The following is a 13,239-nucleotide window of genomic DNA, read 5'->3' as shown; positions in this document are numbered from 1 at the left end:
GGGGGACCCGGGGGACAGTGTCCCTGGCCTGGCTCACCCCAGGAGGCAGGTGCGGCCGCAGCAGGCTGGGCCCCCGCAGGTGTCTGGGGTGCCCACGGGACCCTGCGCCCCGCCCAGGACCCAGGACCCAGACGTGGGTAGGGCCAAGGACTCTCCATCCCACACGCACCCCGAAGGCCGAGCTGCTCCCTGAGGTGCTGTCTCCTCGCCAGTGGGCTCGCGTGAGAGACGGAGCCTTCTCCTCCGCTCCTTTCTCCCCTCCTCCTCGCGAGACGCCCGCTCAGTCCTCTTCATCCCGGGATGCTCTTCAACCTGGAGGTGCGGGCGGGTCGGGGGCTGCTGGGGACCTGACGTCTGGGTTTGGTGACGGGGGCCAGGGGCAGGCTGGCTCTCCACGGGGCCAGGGTCCGGTCCCCCCTAGCAGGCGAGCCAGAGACGCTCATGGTGAGTGGCGGGGACGCGGGGTGAGCTCCACGGAGACAGGCCCTCGGGGGACAGATGGAGGAGGCACCGGGCCGGCTGGAGCTTTTGGAATCCGAGAACAAGTTGGAGGAGGCTCTGGCCCCATGGTGGAGACTGTTCTGGAGACTGTAGTACATCACGGCTAATGAGGCAAGAATCAGTTCATCTGTCCACCTGTCTGTCCATCCATCCATCTTCCGGCCATCCATCCTCAACCCGGCCTCCATCTTCCCACCTCTGTCCGTCCATCTAGTCTTCATGCACGCAGCCACTGATCCACCCGTCACCCACCACCCATCCATCCCCCCGCCTCCATCCAGTCACCCACCATCCACCACCCATCCATCCATTCAGTCACCCACACATGCACGCAGCCACTGATCCACCATCCCCCGCCCACCCACCCGCCCATCCATCCTGTGACCGTCCAGCCATCCTGCCTGGCCATTTACTCTGTAACTCTCCATCCGTCACCTGCATTTGGAGGATGAGGGGCGGAGGCCGATGTCAGGATGGCCGCATGGTGGGGCCCACCCGAGGCTGGCGTGGCGCCCGGTGGGCTGGAGGAAACGTGTCTGCCTGAGCGAGGACACACGGTTGACTTTGTGACCACGGCGCTGGCAGCTCATTGACGAAAGAGCTGGGCCGGGAGAGAGTCCTTCAGTCACGCCGGGCGTGGCGGCAGCCACCGCTGTTGTGCGAGGCCAGTGTGCAGTGGGAAGGTTTATTTCTGCAGTGGCCGCGTCTCAGCAGCCTGCCCGACTCAGCTGGGAGCAGCCCCTCGTGTCCACGGCTGTGCTGGGGGGGCCCAAAGCAGCTGGCTGCCCTCAGGGCCCTGGAGGAGCCTGTGGCTCACGGGCAGCTCCGGCAGGGCCTGCTGTGCTGGGCTGCCGCTGCCTCCCAGGGATGCTGGTGGTGCCTGGGAGACCGTCGCCCGCGGGAGCCCACTTGACAGACGAGAGCCGGGGCCTCAGGGAGATGACCTGCTGGGTCACACAGCACCCGGGCAGCTCCTGACCCCGACCCCCTTTCAATGAAACCTATGGGCCTCTGCCGCTGGCCACCGCGCAGACCCCGGCTCGAGGCACGCACGCCATTCCCGGCAGCCGGCCTCCCTCCCTCTCGAGCTATGCGCGCCCCAAGCCGAAGCACAATTCACACGGATCCCGGGCTCCGAAGCAGCTTGTCTGTTCGTCGGAGGAGCTGAGTCACAGAGGAGCACCCGGGAGCGGGTGGTGCGGGCCCGGCGTGGCCAGGGGCACGGACAGCAGCTGTTCACCAGCGCCCAGGCCGCCTCGCGCAGCCCGAGCCCGCAGGGGGAGCTGCTACTGATCCCGGCCAGCTACTTGTGACTGGGAGACGACGGGGCAAGCTGGGCAAGCTGCTCGCTGCGCAGACTCAGCTCGGAACCTGCACAAGACTCGGCCGGGGGGCCGCCAGCCTGAGGGTCTCCTCGTCACCCGCTACCCCGCAGCGGCCATGCAGCGGGGTCAGCCCCAGCCCTGGTGTGCACCCTGCTTAGCTGCAGCAGCCCCGGGGCTGTGGTAGGGGTTGGGAATCACCCCGGGAGGCACTGGGGCCCTGAGACCTTGTCCCTTAGCCATGAGACTGATGTCCGGCGGGGAACGAGGGTCTTCAGGATGCTTCCAGAATAAAGAACAGGAAAGCGCGGTCCTTGGCAGAGTGCACGCGTGTCCTTGGCGCGGGTGTGGGCACCTTCCAGCCCCAGAGCCAAGCTCACCCCTTGCCGACAGGACCCCTCTCGGTCCCCAGTCCTGCCCCCAGGCCGGCAGAGGCGGGGTCGTCAGGTCAGGGAGCGCTGGGCCCGGCCTTCCTAGTCCTACCGGCAGCTCATCCCCACACTCTCCCCCAACCACTCAGGCGCTCTGCACCCCGGACCCCACCCGCCAGCCACCCAGGCTTCCCTGTAGAGGGAACTCGGGGTGTGGAGGACAGAACAGAGCTTGGAAGTGGTTTGGGGATAGAAGTGGCTCTAAATTGGGTCAGTGGGGCCGCTGGAGGCGCGGGAGGGCTGTTGGGGAAGAGGGTTCCTCAGGCAACAGCAAGTGCAAAGGCCCTGGGGTGAGGGTGAGCCAGGAGGGGCGGCAGGGGAGGGTCGAGGAAGCGGGAGCAGGAGGCAGGTGTAGGACAAGGGGGCAGGCCTTTTAGGCACTGGCTTTGGCTGAGCAAGATGAGAAGCTTCTGGAAGGTGTGGGCAGAGTGGTCTTCCGCAGAGTGCTTTATCGGGGTCTCGCTCCCAGCGTGCTGCTTGCTGCCTTGGATACTGATGCTGCTCTAATAGCTCCCCTGGGAACACGGACACGCGCGCTCCAGGGAGAGGTTGTGTCTGATTCACTTTGCGCGGCACCGTGCCGGGCTGCGTCGTGCCGGCCTGGAGGCTGGGGGGGCTGTGGGGTGCAGCTATGGTTGCGCCGAGGGGGAGTTTCCAGGCGCACCTTTGTCTTCCAGTTGTTCTGAGAGGAGGAGGAGGAGGGAGCGGATCAGGCAGCTTTGGGGGAGAAAGCTGACACTTGTAAACTGAATTTGCCTGTGCTGTGTGGGGGACCCCCGGGCAGAGCGGGAGACCCCCCCCAGGAGCAGGGCGCGTGCCTGCAGGCGGGCAGGGTGATGGGTCTGGGACGTGGGTGCGGGGACAGTGTGTCTCCCGGTGCTGGGAGGAATGACGGTCCCAGTAAACTCCCTCGCGTGCAGCCGGCCTGCGCTGGACGGGGCGCCTGTCCCCGCGGCTCCGCCCCACCGGGACTCGTGCGTGGCCCCTGCGCGCCTCCTCGCGCTGCCGGCGAACAGTCCGTGGCCGCGCGGAGCCGGGTCAGCTCTTCTGTTCCCTGGACAGCGTCGGGCGGTGGCTCTGGCTGACGAACTTGGCATTTCCGCGGCGAGCAGCGGCGTGACGCGGGGTGTAAATCACCTGAAATGTCACACGGTAACGAGGCTGCCTGTTCCGTGATTAATCTCTCCCTTTCCTGCTCCCCAAACACCCCAACTGGCAGTCGAGCCAGCACCATCACGAACCCCCATTGGCCCCCAAATTCATGGCAAGGCTGATGCCGGCTCTGCCTTCGCGGTCTCCATGTTCACGGACCCCCTCCTCCAGCCTTCGCGTGGTGAAGGTAACGGTGAGCTCGGGTGCCGGGGCCACCCCAACGTGGACGTCCATCCCCTGAAGCTGGTTTCTGTGACTGGGAACAGTGACCCCAGGGTGGCCAGAGGCGCGTGATCAGCCGCAGGCTCCGTGCTGTCTCCGGGATGGCAGGCGGTGGCCGCCGGCGCATGTCAACTGTGAACCCCCTTGCAGAGCCAACCCCACATCTGGGGTGCAGCCCCCCAGTGCCGTCCCAGTCACCTCCACATGAGCTTGGGGTCAAGCATGGTGGGGACTGAAGGCAGTGATGCGGGAGGAGACGGGACCCCTGGCGCTTGACCCAGGCCCCTTGCGGGGCTTCCTGGGTCTGCACCCTCGGGCGCCTGCAGGGACCCCGGGCTCCTAGGAGTGCAGCTCCTTTTCTGTCTCCAGCTCACAACAGCTGGGGACACCCCCCCCCCGACTTGGACCTCATGTCTCCAGTGACCCCTGCGGCATGGCCCTCTTTATGTCAGAAGCTGGTCTTCTTGGGCTTGGTTCTCTTGGGGGGCTAAGGCCCCCCCACTGCTCTTTTCACCTTCCCGCAGTGCTGGGGTTTCTGAAGCGGCTGGACTCAGCATCCGGAGCGGGGTGTGCTTCCTCCTGACCAACCTTGTCGTGCGTTTCCCAGAACAGTGGAACCCCACTCTGCACCGGCATCTGTGCCCCCCAGGTCGGCCACTGAGCTTGGGGCAGCCTCGACGCCCCCACCCGCGCCGAGCCCGACAGCGGCCCCTTCGACAGTCGGTTCGTGAGCAGGGTCGCTGGTGCAGGACACGGCCCGCGAGGCCGCCGCAGCCCCAGCAGCGACGCGGTGACCGCAGGCCGCGGGGCGTGACTCCCCATGTTAATCAGGAGCCTCGGCCGCCCAGGGGCCGCCAGCCTGTTCCGAAAGCAAACAGTCGCGCTGTCCGGGCGGGTGTGTGCTTAATTTTCCTGTTCAAATTGTGCTAAAGAGAAGGCGACTCCTTCTCCCTGCTCTGCCCTCCCCCCGCCCCGGGGGCCCCGACTTCCCGACCTTCCGACACGGTGGAAGGGGAGCCAGGCCCCCCGCCCCTCCTCCAGCCCTGGGCGCTGGACTCTCAGCCAGGGGAGGGTCCCCAGTTCACGGCCCCCTCGTCACCAGGTGGTGGCCTGGGCCTCGCGAGACTGTCCGGCGGGATGCTGGGGGCCGCCCTCTGTGTGGGGTGAGGAAAAGGGGCCCCGGAAGGGGAGGCTGGTGGTGGCTGCTCGGCCCCCCCACCCCCCGTCCGAGCAGCCCGAGCTTGGGTGCAGGAGGAGGCGCCTTTGGAACAGCCAGACGCACGACCCCCCACCCCAGGGCAAGACACCCCAGAGTGGTCAGGCCGCCCTCCCCGGTGGGCCTGGAGTCAGCAAGCGTCAGTTTGCACTTGAATTTCAGCAGCTGCGGCAACAGAGGCGGGCGTGAGAGGGTGTCAGCACAGGGAGGCGTTCAGGGAGCGACAGCAGCACCCGGGGCTCAGCCTGGGCAGGTCTCCCCTCCCTGGAGTGCTGGGAAGAGCAGCCCCACACCCAGCTGAGGCCTGATCCCTCTGGGTTTCCTGCTGCTGCTTTGGGCCGCTCGGCCTCTCTGCCCAGGTCAGCCCCCAGCCCCCCTCTGCGGCCAGCTCTGTTCACCCGCACGCCTGTGCTCAGTGGACACCACAGGAAGCGCCTGAGGCTGCTTCAGCAGAGAGGGTTTTGCTGAGAAGCTCTTGGGCAACTCACAGAACCAACAGGCTGCCAGACAGGACAGGCTGACCCCACATGGAGGCCAAGGGCGCAGAAGCAACACAGCTGGACACAGCTGGCCAGTACACAGCCGCCCGGTGGACACAGCCGCCCGGCGGGTGGGCACAGCCGCCCGTGGACACACATCCAGGGTTGCGGGGTCTCTCAGGCGAGGCGAGCTTGGGCAGGACCTCCACTGAGTGCAGGTCGTGCTCCCTCTCGGGGCCTCCAGGGTGGCCCGGGACCCTCCCCAAGCTCCACCCTGCAGGGGGCGGGGTGGGAGACGCTGGCCTTTAATCTCCTGCTCAGCCTGAACATCGGAGGAACCCCCAGCTGGGAACAGCAGCCTCCCGGCGCTGACGGCGCTGCTCTGTCCACTCTCCCCTCTGGCTCTCAGCTGCCCGGAGCCCCGGCCGCGGGGATCCCGTTTCCAGATGGGCGCCTGGGGCGTGTCTCGGGGCTGAGGGGCGGGCCTGGCCCACGACCGCCCTGTTAGAAAGAAAGCTACATTCTTCTTTACAAAGTGTTTCTTACAATATTTCTGGTTGCTTAGTGATGTGGGGTGGCCTCAAGCTTTGAAAGCTGAGTCTGAAGTGATTGGGGGGTTGGAATAAAGGGGTGATGGAGGCCTGGGCCGCCCCCGGCTGTCCCCTCCGTGGCTAGACACGCATGTGTCTCCCTCTTCCCGAAAGGTCCTGGAGCTGCGGCCCTGGCTCCTCCCGCTCCCGGTTTGGCCGCGGCTGCCCGCGCTGACTTGTGGCTCCGGAGCGGAGGCCGGGTCTCCCATCTCCGCAAGCCTGACCCGCGGGACTGCTCTGGACAGGGCCGGCCTGGGCGGGGGATGGAGCTGAGGGGCGAGGTGCGTCCTGCGGGGCATTTTCTGGCCACTGGCCCGGGGATGGCTCTCCGGTCACCTCGATTTCACACTGGACGTGATACTGGAAAGCCCTGAGCTCCACACCAGCACCGGCACCGCGAGCTCCCTGAGCAGCCTGAGGGGTGAGGTCCCATGCCCAGTTCCCGCCGGCCCCTGTGCCAGCTCGAGGGCACCCGTCCCGGGCATCTCCAGACGGTCCCCCAGGTGACCAATGAGGGCAGCAAGGGAACAGCGTCCATGCCACGCAGCAGCGCGCAAGGGCAGCCCAGCCGGGCGCCGGGCTTCCCTGCGGGGGGACGGGGGTGCTCTGACCTTGCAGGCCATTGTCTTAGATGTTGCAGCCTAAAAAGGCAAATTCTTGAGACACAACATTTCATTTTGAACTAGAGTCCCGAGGCGGCTCGGCAGACCCCGGCGTGTCCCGGGCGCGAGGCTGCCCCGACAGCTCCGGCCCGTCCGCGCGGGGAAGGCGCATCCCGGCCTCTGACTTGTAACTTAGCCACGGAAACTAATGACACAAAGTCACGTTGTCAGCAAGACCGGAAGGCCGCACCAGCCCCGATCCATCCAGCGGCTGCTTCCCGAAGGCGCTCACCAGAAGTCAACTAAACCCTCCGCTGGCCGGCAGGTAGTGACGTGAAGCCAGGAGACCCTGACGAGGCAGCTGCTGACACATCTGCGTGGGTGGGGATTCCCGACGCCCTAGTGGTCCTTCCGGGACCGGCAACGCCCCGCAGACCCCAAATCCATCACCGCCCGGCGCCCTTGGTCTCGGGATCCCACCCAGGAGTGACGCGGGTGCCCTCCCGCCCCCTGCTGGCCACAGGGAGGCCCGGGGTGGGGGCGCGGGTGGACAGCCGGGAGGCTGCGCCTGCGTGTGGTCCCGAGGCAGGGCTGGCAGCTGGGGAGCAGACCCCGTTCTTCTCCCGCCTTCTCTTCAGTCCAGCAAACTCACACTAAGGCCCTCCTGTGCGCCTGAGAGGCAGTGGGGGTCAGTGGCTCAGAATGTTCCGGGACCCCACGGCCAGCCCTGCTCGCCGAGGCTCCTTTCCCGGCTTTACTGAGACTGGATCGACTCACCGGCTTGCTGCAGTGAAGGGCGTGCAAGGCGGGGGTTTATAAGCCGTATGTCAGGGGGCCAGTCACTGAGACTGAACTAGTGAGCGAGCAGCCTCTGGACTGCTGGGAGCATCAGGTAGGCAGCGGGGGACCCCGGGCGAGGGGTGCACCGGCCCCTCCAGGGGGCAGCTTCCTGCGGACTCGGCCGCCTTCCCGCCTCCCCCTCGGGGCGTGGATGGGGCCTCCAGCAGGCGCAGGCGGGCAAGGCTCACAGAGGGAGCTGACGCAGAGAGTGGGCGTGGGCACGCCATGCACAGAGTTCTCCCGCCCCACGCCCTGCCGACACGGGGAGCCCCAGGGACACCCCGCCCCCGACCGTGGCCGGATCTGATGGTGAGCGGGCCCCGAAGGACTGCGTGTCTGCTCTGGAGACCCCCCAGCACCCTTCCTCCTCAAGCCCTTGGAGAAGCAGCGAAGGAGGCTCACGCTCCACCGTGTGAGTCGAGGCGGCCAGCCGTGTGCATCTACAGGCCACCGAGGTCAGCCCCCATCTACTCGACCCTGCCGACGGGGTTCTGGAAAGTTCTGAGTGGGGTCAAGCCCTCCCTGCCTCTCACTCTTCCACTTTCTTCTTGCCAAGAGCCTCCGTCGCGTGCAGCGTCTCACGCACGATGGGGGGCCTGTGAGGACGTGGCCTCATGGGGGTGGGCAGCCCCTCCACGTGCCCCTGGGTCCACCCCTCACGGTTCTCCTACCTGGAGTGTGGAAAGAGGGGAGAGCTGGTGGCGACTCGGGGTCCTGGCAGGTGGGGGCCGCCCAGCGGGTCGGCGGGGAGCAGAGGGAGGGGCTGTCTTGGCAAGAACCACGGCCTGAGCAGGGGCGAGTCTCCAGCTGGGGTTCCGTGGGGCGAGGAAGAGCGTGTTCCCAACAAAGGGCGTGGGCCCTGGCACCCCGCGATTCAGGCAGGCCCGGGCGGGAGCTCAGGACTGTTTGTTTAGAATTTCCCCTCTAACTTTGAAAAGAGGCGAAGACATTGTTGGCTTAATAATTAGTGAGTCTTTAATTTTTCCTCCCTGGCATTACAGAGCTGTATTAAGAAATCAAATTCTCTAACTGAGCCGAAGCAGCAAAGCAGCCCTCTGGGAAGGCCGCTGCTGTCGGAGTCGGGGGGAGGGAGGGAGGTTCTGGAAACATCTCCTGCTTTTCTGAAATACTGACCCTGGGCAGAGCTTTTTTATTAAATTAAATTACCCCTTAAGGGAAGTCTTTATCCAACACTCAGCTTTTGCAGGAAAATTACAATTATTATACAGACACAGAAATAAAAGCCCAGGGTAACCTGTGTAATCTGGAACAATTCTCCTGGAAGACCATTATCAGCATTTCCTGCCGCCACCCCGCGCCCCGCCAGGGCGTTTTTCTCCTCTCTGATTTCCCAGTTTGTGTTTCATACCCAGAATGCAACACAATAAAACTCCTGATCTGGGATATTAAATAGGTCATAAAAATGTCAGCAAGAATAACTTATTTTTTAAACTGTCATTAAAAATGATATACAATTAAGGCCCACTATAAAAGATGATTAAAACCACAGTCCTCTATAAATTCAAGAGGGCCCTGTTTTTGCTATTGTAGCAAAACCGTCAGGGCCACGTGCGTTTCCGGGGAATCGCTCCAGAGGGACAGGCAGAGCAGGCCCTGGGATTTGCATAAACCCTATTTGTCTTTCACAAGATAATAAGGAGCAAGCGGATAATAAGGGAGGGACTGGGCCTAGAACGAGGCCCTGAGCCCGGCGCCCCGCAGGCAGCTGGGGGCCAGGACCCCGCAGCAGCCAGGCCTCCCCTCGGTGCACCCAGGGCTAGCGTGGAGCCTCGGGGGTGGGGTCCTCACTTGCTCTGGGTGGGGGAGGCCCAGCTTTTCACCCATACTGGACACCGGCCGCCAGCCGCCTCGGCTTGCTATGTCCTTGACGGCTTGGTCCATGCCCAGGGCGGGAGTGGCCGTGCCTGGCTGACTCAAGGTCCTGACTTTGTTCCTGGAGCCACGCGCTGTCCAGGTCTGTCTGCCCAGGGACTGGCCCCCACAGGCCGTGTTGCCAGTCCTGGGTGCCGGGCTCCTCACTGGGTGTGGCCAAGAAAGGGGGGCTTCCGCCCCTCAGTTCTGGGAGTGGCCGCGTCCCAACGTGGCCAGCGTCCTCCTGAGGCTGGCAGGGCGCGGCCTGCACAGATGACCCCCGCCTCTGGGACAGCCGCTTCCCAGTGAGGCTTCACGCAAGAGGGGCTTCTGGGCGCCCCAACAGCTGGTGGGGGAGTCCCCGGCTAATCCCTCCCGCTGGGCACCTGGAGGGCCTCCTGACCGGCACGGACAGGCGTGGAGACAGGCAGCAGCGCTCAGCCTCTCGCCTCGACACGGCCCGGGCAGTGTAGAGCTCATGAGAACTGGCAGCCGGGGCCGCGCTGGCCGCCTTGAAGGGAAGGTGCGCACGGCTCTGCAAACCCAGGTAATAACTTCAGGCTGAAAGGCAAACAAGGCAGATGAGTGACAAAGGCAATCGTTAAATAAATAGCACCTGAGCCTGAAATGATGAGCCGGCACGTGGACGTGTAGTCCAGAGAGTCCCATCGCGGGGAGCTGTACATACCGCACGCAGAGGACGGGCCAGCAGGGCAGAGGCTGCCCGGGGAGTGGTCCTTGGGCATCCTGGGAGCCTCTGGGGGTGGCCTGCGGCGTGGCAAGCCGGGTGCCGTGGGAGCAGGTGTAGGGCGGTGGCAGAGCCGACTTCCAGCAAAGGAGGAAGCACCCGGTGCCGGAGTGGCTGCCCTGGGGGGGTGGGGCTGGGTGGGAGCAGCATCCTGGCCTGAAGGGTCGCCTCTTCCCCTCCTCCTGGAACCAGTAGACGCAGCCAGGCTGTCACAGCAGGTGTGGAGATCAGCCACCGCCGGAGGCCCCGGGGCTGCCCACTCTAGCGGGCACCGAGCTGTGCCGGCGGCCAAAGCGGGTTCAGCGCCCACACGCCCATCCCTGTCCCCGCAGGCGCCCTGAGTGGTCCCATTTAACACAGGAGCTGAGTGGAGGCGGTCGCCATGGTAACGGTTTACAAGGCCTGATCCCAGGGCCAGCCTGACTGAGGCCACACCGGCTTTTCCCAGCACCCCTTCCGTCCTCTCCTGGTGGGCCGAGGCCGAGGCCAACCCAGGGGCCCTCATCTGCTGGCCTTGGTGCTCCACCCCCTGGGGTGTTGCTTTTGGAAAGCTGCGCTCAGAGAGGTCAGCCGGCCCACACCGACAGCTCTGATGCCTGGATGTCCAGGCCCAGCAGGCACGATCCCTCCGGGAGCCAGCCCAGGGAGAGATGGCCGGGGCCGAGGGCACTCCCGCGGAGGGGTGAGCTGGAGGAGCCTGGCACTGAGAGCTGGCGGGTGCATGGCGGTGACCCTGGTCCCTCCTGGGCACAGCCCTCCCCACACGCTGGGCCCAGAGCTCAGTTTCTGTCCTGTGCGCATGGCAGGTGCTGCCCAACTCCCAGCGGACTCCGGGGACGGGGCACTGGCCGTGGCCCATGGCCAGCAGGGCTGTGGGGAGACGCGGCTCTCTGCTAGGCCTCCGGGCTGGGGCGGTTGTCCCGAAGTGGGTGTCTGGAACGCTGGGCGCACAGGGAGGGGTGTGGGGCAGGGTCTGAGGCTGAGTCCGCTGAGTGGCCCCCGCGGGGGGGAGCTGATTGGGCACGGGGGCTTCTCTCGGGGAGAAAAGGGCCGAGCTCCCTTCTCTACCTGCTGACAACTGGCGCCCGGGCTCTGTGGGATTCACATGAGCCTTTTGTGGAGAACAGAAATAACCCTCATGCGAAGCGGCCAATCGAGTTATTTATGGCATTTTAACAGCTAGTTTGCATAGCTCTGCCGTCGATCCAGCTGATTGCTCCGCTCTCAGCTGCCAGCACAGGCCGGGGGAGATCAGATCCCGGCCTAGAGGCCCAGCGGCCCCGAGCAGCGTGCGGCTGATGGGGGACCCTCCATGGGCTCTGCCCTCCCCCGGGGCCTGGCCGCTTTCCTCCAGGCGTGTCTGGGAGGCAAACGCCAGGGTTTTATCTTGTCCAGTTCATGCAAAGGCACACAAATGGGGGTCATTTCCCTCCTTTTCCCTGACTGGGCGGCTCATGCTTCAGTGCATGGCCTCTGCTGTCCCTCGCCGTCCCTCTGGCCTCAGGCTGCTTCCTGGCCTGCCCGGTCCCACGCAGACCCCACGGCCAGGCCTGGCACAGGTGTGTGTGGCGGCGGGCAGTGTCCCTTATGCCTGGCCACGCTGAGCACTTGCTGTCCCACCTGGCCACCTGGCCATGGTCCGTGGTGGGCACAGCATAGCAGTGGCCACTCAGAACCGCGCCCTGGCCTTGCTGCTCATGGCAGTGGAGTCCTAAGGGGTCCTCAGGGGGCCGGGACATCCCTCTCAAGCCCCTGCTTCTCTGCCCACACTCACCTTCCTGAAGGACCCCCATATGCCCTCCTCAACCCCCAAACCTCCACACCCCCTTTCACTATCCCCCCCCACCCCGCCACTGTTGACGTCCCCAGTCTCAGCTCATGCAGAACTCAGAAGCTCCGGACTCTGCCTGCTCCCACCTCTGCAGGATCACCTGCTTCTGCCGGGGGTGCTATCTTGCCCTGGGAGGATGAGCCCATTCTTCCTGCGCTGGTGCCAACCCCCACCCCCATGCCCTCACCCCCTGGTGCAATGCCAGCCCCTGCCACACTTCCCTGCTCCTCCAGGTCACCTCCGTGAAGCAAATGCCACAATTTCACATCCCATCATTGTTTGAAAAATGTCTTTACCACCTACATGCACATACATGCATGCACACACACCACACACCAGTACACACCACATGTGCCACTCACACAAACCACACACATGCACAAAATGGTGTGATACACATGTGCACACACGTGTGCACACACACAGCCTTAGAGATACGACCCAACTGCTCTGACTTCATTAACCAGCCCACTGATTTTCTAAACTCAGGCATTTTTATCTCCACCTACTTGGTCCTTTTTCAAACTTGTCTCAAGGTTTTAATACTTTTGTTCATGTTTTCAAACCCGTGATTCCTGGGAACACATCACCTTTCTCTTCTGCGTTCCACCACGTTCAGACGCGAGGGCGTGTGGTCCTGCGGGCCTGGTGCTGGCTCTGCCCACTGGGTGCACAGCTCCATCCTTCCAACTGACCAACGCGTTCAGCTGACCTCAGCATGGGCACCCCGGGGAGCCAGGGTGGGGTCGCGCCGAATGGTGTACCCCCAACAAAAATGTGGCCATGAGCCCTGCTAGTGTACACCAGTCTGTTTATATTTCCTTTAACGGCAGGGCAGTGGGGGTGACAGGGCCCAGACCCCTGTCCGGGCAGAGCTGGGCCCAGCCCAGGCCACCTCCAGCAGGTCCTCTCAGTGCTGGGCAACCCAGGGTGCCTCCCGCAGCAGCCCAGTTGTGTTCACAAGCTCCCACTAACTGCGGGCCCTGGCCTCTGTCATAGGCCACTCGAATGGATGGCGTTGCTCAACGACAGCATGTAGCTCTCACTGTGCTGGGGGCTGGAGTCTGAGATGAAGGCACGACAGAGCCAGACCCCCGGGGACCCCTGGCCTGGTCATCCGTCCTGTCAGAGCTTCCTGTGGAGAAGGGAAGCAGGAGCTCCCAGGGGTCTCTTTTATAAGGGAAGCTTATCACCTCCCAAAGGCCTCACCTCCAAATACTCTCATGCCAAAGCTAGTTCTCAACATAAGAATTTGGGGAACACAACACTCACTGTATAGTGCTCCCCACATTGGCAGACTGCCCTGCCCCTCTCTCTGACATCATGTCCTCATAGGCCCACACAAGGTCTCAGTTTCAATTTCCATCTCTAAGGGATCAAGGTCTTGCCCCCTCTCCATCCCTGCATCCCTGGTGTCCTCTGGCTCAGCCCGG

This window comes from Talpa europaea, assembly GCF_964194135.1.
Source record: "Talpa europaea genome assembly, chromosome: 9".
NCBI lineage: Eukaryota > Metazoa > Chordata > Mammalia > Eulipotyphla > Talpidae > Talpa > Talpa europaea.
Note: the sequence above shows the minus strand (reverse complement) of the source record.